The sequence below is a fragment of the Chrysochloris asiatica genome, unplaced genomic scaffold (genome assembly GCF_000296735.1).
Source record: "Chrysochloris asiatica unplaced genomic scaffold, ChrAsi1.0 scaffold00070, whole genome shotgun sequence".
In the NCBI taxonomy this organism is placed as follows: Eukaryota; Metazoa; Chordata; class Mammalia; order Afrosoricida; family Chrysochloridae; genus Chrysochloris; species Chrysochloris asiatica.
Genome location: NW_006408588.1, coordinates 9955292 through 9965978, shown reverse-complemented (window position 1 = coordinate 9965978; position 10687 = coordinate 9955292). Strand labels below are relative to the sequence as shown.

Here is a 10687-nt window from a genome sequence, read left to right as displayed (position 1 = left end):
TGTCAATGATTGCTGCTTTGCTGAATTTTGTTCTAGCAAGATGTGCATTTGGAACCCTGTAAGTTCAAATCCTTTTTTTTTTTTTTTTTTTTTTTTTTAAATCCCTAGTTCCCTAGTTCGCTCATCATCGGTAAAAACACTAAATATTTCAGGTGGCATCAGAAACCTGAGATTTATATGAATTTTATTGTATCTGCATAATTTCTTGTCTTATGTTTTAAACTGCTTAACCCTTTAATCTTTCTTTTCATCTTATTTATGAACTTTCATTTAAGGCAGATGCTACTGGAATGTAATTAAGACAGAAAAATATGCACTTACCTAACCTGTCAGACAAAATATTAATGTAGCCTAAAGCCTGTTTGGAGTCCTGGTGTGGCACTGTGGGAGAAAGCACTGGGCCTCAAGGTGGTTTGATCTAAAAGATAGGCAGTTCAAACTCCCCAGTCGTTTCTTGGAAACCCCATACAGGGTCACTAGGAGTCGGAACCTACTCGGTGACACTCAACAACAACAGCAACTGTTTTCTTAGTTTTGGGTTGGAGGGAACCTGATGAAAGGCAAACTTCTTCAACACCTGAGTTTGGAACAACTTGACAGAGAAGACAAAGAATTAAAAGATAAAACTGAAGATCAAAGGAGCCCTGGAAGCATAGTGGATTATGAATTAGGCTGCTAACTGCAAGGCAAGCAGTTCAAATTTACCAGTTGTTCTTGGAGGAAAAGATGAGGCTTTCTGCTCCTGTAAAGATTGACAGTCTCAGAAATCCTATGTAGGATTTCTGTGAGTCAGAACTAATTTGGTGACACAACTACCTCTACCATCACCACTGAAGATCAAGATATACCTTGTGGTTCAAACCATCCTTAAAATCTAATGCTTTATTCCACACACCATACCAGAACACTAATTCTAGAGAGGGTAGTTTGCAGACATAAGTGCTGCCCACCAGTTTCTACTTTCCTTGGAAACACGCAAATTGTTGCACATATTTGCCCCTTAATGTTAAAAGTGCCCAATGAGCAGAGGAGACATATGTCCGTTCCATGTTTAACTTTTCTGTTATCCATCTTTTCTACCTTCTCAGTTCTTTAATTTAGCCATGGGTCTCATGGAAGTATGCAGTGAAATAGGTTATCCTATGAGCCCAGAGAATCCATTAGCTCAGGTAACTGAAAATCTACAATGGCCACAAGTTTCCTGCTGAGCTGCATGGGACATGATGAATGATGAGTGGACTGTCCTAGTTATCTATGACAGAAATATCAAAAGTAGATAACTTAAACAAAAATAAATTTATTTTCTCAGTTTATTGTTGTTGTGTGCTGTTGAGTTGGCTCTGACTCATAGTAACCGTATACACAACAGAACAAAACACTGTGCAATACTCAATATTGCACCATCCTCAAAATTGTTCTGTTTGGGTGTATTGTTACAGCCACAATATCAATACATCTGTTTGGATATCATTCTCTTTTTACTGATTCTTACTTGACTTTACTAAGCATGATGTTCTTTTCCAGGGACTGGCTGATACTGACAACCTGCCCAAAGTATATAGACGAAGTCTCACCATCCTCACTTCTAGGGAACATTCTGCTGTACTTCTTCCAACGTGGTTTTGTTTGTTCTTCTGGCAGTTCATGGTATATTAAATATTCTATACCAATATCATAAGTCAAATACATTGATTCTTCTTTGTCTTTCATGTTCATTGTCCAACTTCATATGCATATAATGTGTTTGAATTACCTTGGTTTCCATCAGTCACCCTCTGGTCTTCAGAGTGACATCTTTGGTTTTTAACACTTTAAAGAGCTCTTTTGTAGCACATTTGTCCAGTGAAATTCTCTCTTTGATTTCTTAAATGCTGCTATCATGAGCATAGATTATGGATGCAAGTAGAATGAAATCCTTGACAACTTCAATATTTTCTCCATTTGTCATGCTGTTGTCTACTGTTCTCTTTTTGTTGAGATGTAATCATACTGAAGGCTGTATTCTTTGATTTTCATCAGCAGCAAAGATTGTGGCATGTGCACATTGTAAATTATTAATGAGCCTTCCTCCAATCCGAATACCACATTTATCATATAGTCCAGCTTCTCAAATTATTTGCTCAGCATATTTTTGAATAAGTATGGTGAAGGGATGCACCTGATACCAATCTTTCTTAATTTTAAACCATACAGTATCCCCTTTGTTCTGTTCAAACAACTGCCAGTTGGTCCACGTATGGTTTCCACACAAGCACAATTCAGCATTATGGAATTCCTATTCTTCATATGCTATCTGGAGTTTTTTCAATAAAACACCATTCTTGGTATTCTGTGCTTTAATCAAGATCCATTTGACATCAGCAGTGATATCCCTCATTTCACATACTCTTCTGAATCCAGTTTGATTTCTGGCAGCTCCCTGTAAATGTACTGCTGCAACTATTTTTTAAATTATCTTCAGCAACATTTTATAGTTTAGGAGGCTAAGACAATTCAGGGTTGTGCTTTCCCACTCTGGAGGAAGTTGGCTGTGGAGATAGGTCCTTGTCTTTTCTGAGCTGCTGCTCCTTGGCACTCTTCATGCAGCTCAAAATCTCTTTCACCATCTCTGCTCATTCACTTGCTTATTTAATCACTTTTATAAGGAGCTCTGGTAGCGTAGTGGTTACGAATCAGGCTGCGAACCTCAGGGTCAGCAGTTCGAAACTACCAGCTGTTCTGCAGGAGAAAGATGAGGCGTTCTGCTCCCGTAAAGATTTACAGCCTCGGAAACCCTGTGCAGGGTCGCTATGAGTCAGAATCAACTCCATGGCACATAACAACAACAACAACTTATCTCAGAATAGACGGACTTAAAACACATCCAATATTAATCCAGTCTACTTAACATAACAAAGACAATATATTTGCAAATGGGCTTTTTACAAAAGGCATGTTGCTGTTGTTAAGTTCCATGGTCTTGATTTTGACTCATAATGACCCTATATAGGGTTTCTAATGAGCAGTTGTTAGATTTGAACCACTAACCTTTACGTTAGCAGTCCAGTGCGTATCCTACAGCAATACACTGGGACTCAAGTATAAGGTTTCCAGTGAGGAGCTGGTGAACATGTACTGCCAACCATGTGGTTGAATCCGACTTTACAGTCCAGTGCATTACCCCACAGCACCACACAAGGACTCCTACCATAGACATAGAGGTTAATTTTATCATAGACACAGAGGTTAAAATTTACAACACATAATTTTGGATAGCACAATTCATACTTGTATCATAGACCTTAATTGTTTTAAATCTTTGATAGTTGGAGGTTATCTGTTCTGAGTACAGAAAAACAGATCAAGATCTATTTCCTGAGGAGATATTGTAACAATAAAGCTGAGCTAACATGAGAAAAATTAAGCCAAATACTTGACAGAAAGTTCATTGTAAAACTGAACCAAAGGCTCATAAGCCATGAAAGTCAATGCCTGTGACAATTTACTACCCACAACATATTGTTTGCATTTTGTTCTACTCACTCAGAAGACATTGATGGAAAGCACTTAGGAGATCAGTTGAGACAGATAAGAGAAATATTTTCCCTATTTAATGTCAGTATTATGTGAGTTGTCATTATACAGAGAACTCTATGTAGTTAGTAGAGGCAGATCCAAGCTTTGCTGGGTTTGAAGTCTATTTAATTGCAGTGCAAGGACATCATTAAGAAAAATAATAATAATAATAAAAGACCTACCTTTAGGGCAATTAAAATAAGGATCTTAGATGCTTAGACTTTATTAGCTTCACCTTCATTCACTTTTCCAAATTTTAAACGTGTTGTGATTTTTTCATTGTCTACTACAGTTTTTTGAAGCTTTTCAAAACCTATTTAAGTTTCTCCATGACTTCTCGATCAGTTTGTCATACTGTGATTCTGGAAGTTATGCCACAGATATTTTGAATACCAGCAGGTTCACCCATGGTTTACAGGTTTCAGATGAGTTTCCAGACAAAGACAAACTAGGTAGTAGGAGAGATGGACAACTCCAAATATTTGCTATTGTTGTTAGGTGCCATCGAGTCGGTACCAACTCATAGCGACCCTATGCACAACAGAACGAAACATTACCTGGTCCTGGTCCAATCTCAAAATTGTTGCCACGCTTGAGCCCATTGATGCTGCCACTTTGCCAATCCATCTCACTGGGGGTCTTCCTCTTTCTATGGCCCTCTGACTTATCAAACATGATATTCCTCTTCTGACTGGTCCCTCCTGACAATATGGCCGAAGTATGAGAGACGAAGTTTGGCCATCCAGGCCTCCAAGAAACACTCTGGCTGCAATTCTTCAAAAATGGATCTATTGGTTGTTTTGGCAGCCCATGGCACTTTTATATTCTCCTCCAACACCATAACTCAAAAGCATCAATTCTATGGTCTTCCGTATTCACTGTCCAGCTTTTGCATTCATATGAGGTTACTGAAAATACCATGACTTGGGTCAGGGGCACCTTAGTCCTCAAGTTGACAATTTTTGCTCTTCAATGCTTTAAAAATGTCTTGTGCAGCACATTTGCCTAATGCAATATGTCATTGTATTTCTTGGCTGGTGCTTCCATGAGTGTTGATGGTTTATCCATGAAAAATGAAGACTGACAACTTCAGTCTTTTCTCCATTGATAAGAATGTTGTTTATCGGTCCAGTGGTGAGGATTTTTGTTTTCTTTATATTGAGATGCACTCCATACCAAAGGCTGTGCTCTTTGATCTTCATCAGCAAGTATGTTAAGTCTTCTTCACTTTCAGAAGCAAGGCTGTATCATCTGCATATTACAGGTTGTTAATGAGTCTTCCCCCAATCCTGGTGCCATGTTTTTCTTCATATAACCAGCTTCTCTGATTATTTGCTCAGCAAATGGGTTGAATAAGTAAGATGAAAGAATACAACCCTGTTGCACACCTTTCCTAATTTTAAATAGTTGCTGAAAACATTATGAATAGAAGTGGAACACTGTTAGACATAGTTCCAGAAGATGAGCCCCTCAGGTTGGAAGGCACTCAAAATATGACTGGGGAAGAACTGCCTCCTCAAAGTAGGGTTAACTGTGAAGATGTAAGTGGAGCAAAGCTCTTGGGACTTACATTTTCTGATGAGACACAACTTAAAATGAAGAGAAGCAGCTATAAACACCCATTAATAGTCAGAACATGAAATGTACAAAGTATGAATCTAGGAAAAATTGGAAATTGTCAAAAACTAAATATAGTGACTAAACATTGATATTCTAGGCATTAGTATCTGAAATGGACTGGTATTGGCCATTTTGAATATGACAATCACATGGTTTATTATGCCGGGAATGACAAATTGATGCTAAATGGTGTTGCATTCATCATCAAAAACAACATATCAACATCAGTCATGAAGAACTGTTATAGAATAATATCCATACGCTTACAAGGACAACCAGTTAATATCACTATTATTCAAATTACACACCAACCACTAAAACCAGTCATGATGAAATTGAACAAGTCTACCAATTTCTTCAGTCTGAAATTGATCAAATATGCAATCAAGATGTATTGATCATTACTGACAATTGAAATGCAAAGTTTGGAAACAAAGAAGAAGGATCAGTCGTTGGAAAATATAGCCTTGTAGATAGAAAAGATGCTAGAGATGATATGATAGAATTTTGCAAGACCAAGGATTTGTTCATTGACAATAGTTTTTTTAACAACATAAAAGACAACTGCACATATGGACCTTAACAAATGTAATAAACAAAAATCAAATTGACTAAATCTATGGGAAGAGGAGGTGGAAAAGCTCCATAACATCAGCCAAAACAGGGTCAGGGCCAGACTGTAGAACTGACCATCAATTGCTCATATGCAAATTCAGGCTGAATTTGAAGAAAATGTAAACATGCCCACAGGAGCCAAAATATGACCTTGAATATATTCCACCTGAGCTTAGAGATCTTCTGAAGAACAGATTTGATGCATTAGACACTAAAGAATGAAGACCTGAAGAGTTGTGACATCAATAATATCATAAAGGAAGAAAGCAAAAGGCCATTAAGAAGACAAAAAAGAAGGAAAAGAACAAACCTGATGTCAGAAGAAACTCTGAAACTTGCTCTCCAACATTGAGATGATAAAGCAAATGGAAGAAGTGAGGAGGCACGAGAGCTGAATAGAACATATCAAATGTCAGCCCGAGAAGACAGAGTGAAATATTATAATGGAATGTGCAAAAGGAAAGAACAGGATCAGCATTTCTCAAAGCTGAGAGAACTGAAGAATTCAAACCTTGACTTGTAGTATTGAAGGATTCTTTGGGTAAAGTACTGAATTATGAAAAAGCATAAAAAGAATATGGAAGGCATATACAGAAATGGTCAATGTTCCACCACTTCAAGAGATAGTATATGATCAAGAACCAAAGATCCTGAAGGGAGAAGTTCAAGGTGCATTGAAGGCATTAGCAAAGAACAAGGCAACAGGAATTTGTGGAATACAAATTTAAATCTTTCAAGAAACTGATACAGCACTTGAGGTACTCACTCATCTATGCCAAGAAATTTGAAAGACAAATACCTGGAAAACTAACTGGAGAACCATATTTGTGCCCATTCTAAAGAGAAGTGACCCAATGGAATTTGGAAATCATCAGACAGTATTATTGATATCCCATGCGAGTAAAGTTTTACTAAAGATAATACAAAAATGGCTGCAAAATACATGACAGAGAACTTCCAAAGGTTCAAGCTGGTCTCAGAAGTGGACACGGAATGAGGGCTATATCTGATGGATCTTGGCTGAAAGCAGAGAATACTGGAAACATATTTTCTTGTATTTAATTGATTATACAAAGGCTTTCAACTTCATAGCTAATGACAAGCTATATATAACATTACAAAGAATGGCTATTCCAGAACACTTAATTATGTTCATAAGCAACCTGTACATAGAAATGGCAGTTGTTAAAACTGCATAAATAGTGAATGGCTTCAAACCAGGAAAGGTGTGTGCCAATGTTGTATTCTCTCATGTACTTGTTCAGTCTGTATGCTGAGCAAATAATCTGAGAAATAGGGTTATATGAAGAAGAACATGGCATCAGGGTTGGAGAAAAACTCAGTAATAGCCTGCGACATGCTTAGGATACAACCTTACTTGCTGGAAGCAAAGAGGACTTGAAACACTTACTGAATAAAAGTATGGTTTGTACTTCAAAATAAACAAAAATCCTCAGAACTGGACCAATAAACACTATTATAATAAATGGAGAAAGGTTTGAAATGATTGAAGGCTTCATTTTGCTTGGAGCCACAATCAACCTTCACTGAAGCCGTGTCAAGACATCAAATGATTTGCGTTACACCAATCCATTGCAGAAGTTCTTTAAAGTGTTAAAACAGCAAAGCTATCAGTTTGAGAATTAAGGTGTGCCTGACCCAAGCCATACTACTTTCAATAGTCTCACAAAATGTGAAAAGTGGACAGTGAATAAGGAAGACTTTTGAAGAATTGATATATTTGAGTTATAGTGCTGGAGAATATTCAAAGTACTGTGGACTGTCAGAGGACCAAACAAATCTGTGTGGGAAGTACAGCCAGAAAGCTCCTTAGAAGCTAGGACAATGAACCTTTGTCTGTCATATTTTGGACTTGTTATTGAAGGGGTCAATCCCTGGAGAAGAACATCATGCTTGATAAAGTGGAGGGTCAGCGAAAGAAGAGGAATATCCCTAATGAGATGGGTTGGCACAGGGGCAGCAGCAACATAGTCAAGCGTAATAACTTGGAACAGTGTTACATTCTGTTGTACATAGCATATGAAATGGAACTGACTCAACAGCAGTTAAAAGTAACAACAAGCAAAATAGCAGATAATAATATAGTTGTTTTAAGGTACATATATTTCAATTAGAGAATGCAGTGACGCCAAAGGATAATCACTTACTGCAAACCACAAGGCCCACCAATTACTCCATGGGAGAAAGATGAGACTTTCTGCTCCCACAACTATTTAAATGCTCAGAGACCCAATACAAGGTAGCTAGGAGTTGGACTTGACTTGACAGCCTTTTATAACATTATCTCTATAACACCTGACTCCCTATAACAGAAGTAGTAATAAATCTCCTGCCCTTTTCATCATGCTTCATCAACCCCACTGACCGCTGAATCAGCTAGTCAAATACTCTCCAGACTCATTGGGGTGACATCAAAGTCTCAGGTCTTCATTAACACACCTATCATCTTTGCACCAGAAAACAGTATATGTTTTCTTGATAAAATGACAAAGCTTACTGTGTATCTAACTTATTTGAAATAAATGTTATGTTTTAAACCTTCAACTCCATTTTACATGGCTAGCAAAGTGATTCTCTCTCTTCATGATTTAGCTTAAAAATCTTTTACTACATAATCTTAAAATTTTTTCCAGACCTAGGCATCCTTTTACACAAGTCCTTTCTGTGTTCTTCAATATTCTAATATGTTGTTGTTAGGTGTCATGCAATTGGTTCCAACTTATAGCGACCCTGTGTACAACAGACCAAGACACCGCCCATCCCCATGAGTGTTGTCATGTGGTGAGCCTATTGTTGAAGCCATTATGTCAGTTTATCTTGTTGAAGGTCTTCCATTTTTTCTCTGACTCTTTACTTTGTCAAGCATGATGGCCTTTTCCAGGGACGTGACCTCCTGATAACCATGTCCAGAGTATGTGAGATGAAGTCATTCTTGCTGCCAAGGATCATTCTAACTTCTTCCAAAACATATCTGTTTGTTTGTTTTTTGGCAGTCTATAATTCTTTCAATTTCCTTTACCAACACTGATTTAACTGTATCTATTGTGGCGCTGTGGGTAATGTGCCAGACTGCAAAGCCATTTGAACTGCAAGGTTGGCAGTTCAAGCTCACCCACTGCTCCTTGGAAACACTATACAGGGTCACTATGGGTCGGAATCAACTCAACGGCACTTAACAAAAACAACAACATTCTTCTAAGGTTTTCCTTAATCATTGTCCAGCTTTCACATGCATAAAATGCAATTGAAAGTACTATGGCTTGGGTCAGGCACAACTTACACATATAAGGGACATTTTTGCTCTTTAACATTTGAAAGATGTCTTTTACAGAAGAATTGCCTAATGAAATATATTGTTTGATTTCTTGACTACTAGTTCCATGAGTGATGATTGTGGCTTCAAGTAAAATAAAATATTTGAGAACTTCAATATTTTTTCTATTCATCATGATGTTAATTGTTGGTCCAGTTATAGGATCTTCTTTTTCTTTACATTGAGGTGCAAATTATATTGAAGGCTATAGTCTTTGATATTCATCAGTAAGTACTTCAACTCCTCCTTGCTTGAGAAAAGCAAGGTAGTATCATTGGCGTGTTGCAGGTTGCTGAAGAGTCTTCCTACAATCCTGATGCGAGGTTCTTCTTTATATCATCTAACTTCTTAGATTATTTACTCAGCATACAGATTAAATTAATATGGTGGAAGAATATAACAACCTTGACACAAACCTTTCCCGATTTTAAATCACACAGTATGTCCCTTGTTCTGTTCAAATGACTGCCTCTTGGTACACATTCCATAGGAGCACAATTAAGTGTTCTAGAATTTCCATTCTACACAGTGTTATTAAAAATTTAGTATTATTCACACAGTCAAATATCTTTGCATAGTCAATGAAACACAGGGCAATATCTTTCTGTTAATCTCTACTTTCAGTCAAGACCCATCTAACTTAAGCACTGATAGTTCTCATTCCATGTCCTCCTCTGAATCTGAGTTAAATTTGTGGCAGTTCCTTTTCAATATATTGTGACAACCATTTTTTAATTATCTTCAGAAAAAACATTAGTTGCATGTTTAGCAATGGTATTGATCAATAATTTATGTCCTCTGGTAGTTCAACTTTCATTGGAACAGTCACAGACAGAAGATTTCTTCCAGTTGGTTGGCCAGGTAGCTGTATTTTAAATTTCTTGCCATACACTAATGAGTGCTTCCAGCATTGCATCTGTTTGTTGAAACATTTCAATCGGTATTCCATCAATTCTTGGAGATTTATTTTTTCATCAGTGTTTTCAGTGCAACCTGGATTTTCTTCCTTCAATACCATTGATTTGCCATGAATCTAGAGTCCTCAGCTGCTCCCTCTTTCCATGTCTCCATCTCTGCCTCCATCTCTGGTGTCACTGCTTCTCTAGATAAGGTCTTACATTCTGCTTGAGCTCTTTTCCCTCGATGGTCCTAGGGTCTTTTGTTTCTGGACTGTAAGATTAACAACTCCCCCATTTTTGTTATAAAACTTCTACCTTTACAATTGTGACAGTTGTAATTAGTCATGATAACAATCAATCACAATTGAATCATAAGAATCTTATCTCCATCTTTTTTAACCAGACCCATATAGACAAGATGAAAACTATTCAGTGGGGACTCTTTCTTCCCCTACACACTCTTAAACTAAACTCCCCCTTGAAAACTTGTAAGCCAGTCTCTTCATGCCTTTATCATACCCTCATTTTAGGTAGCCAAAGTCTAAGTCGCCCATCCCCGTCTACCCTGTGTACAGAGGGGATAGCACTGATACTTGATGTGAAGACTCCTTCCCTCTCTGTTGGTATTTAGTGTTACTACTTCCATGAGTATAGGTCAAATTCA

At 37.5% G+C, this 10687-nt stretch overlaps 1 pseudogene; it reads left to right on the top strand.

Annotated features, from left to right (window-relative positions):
• The window catches only part of LOC102834567, a 59280-nt pseudogene that overhangs the window by 9506 nt on the left and 39087 nt on the right, over nt 1-10687 (top strand).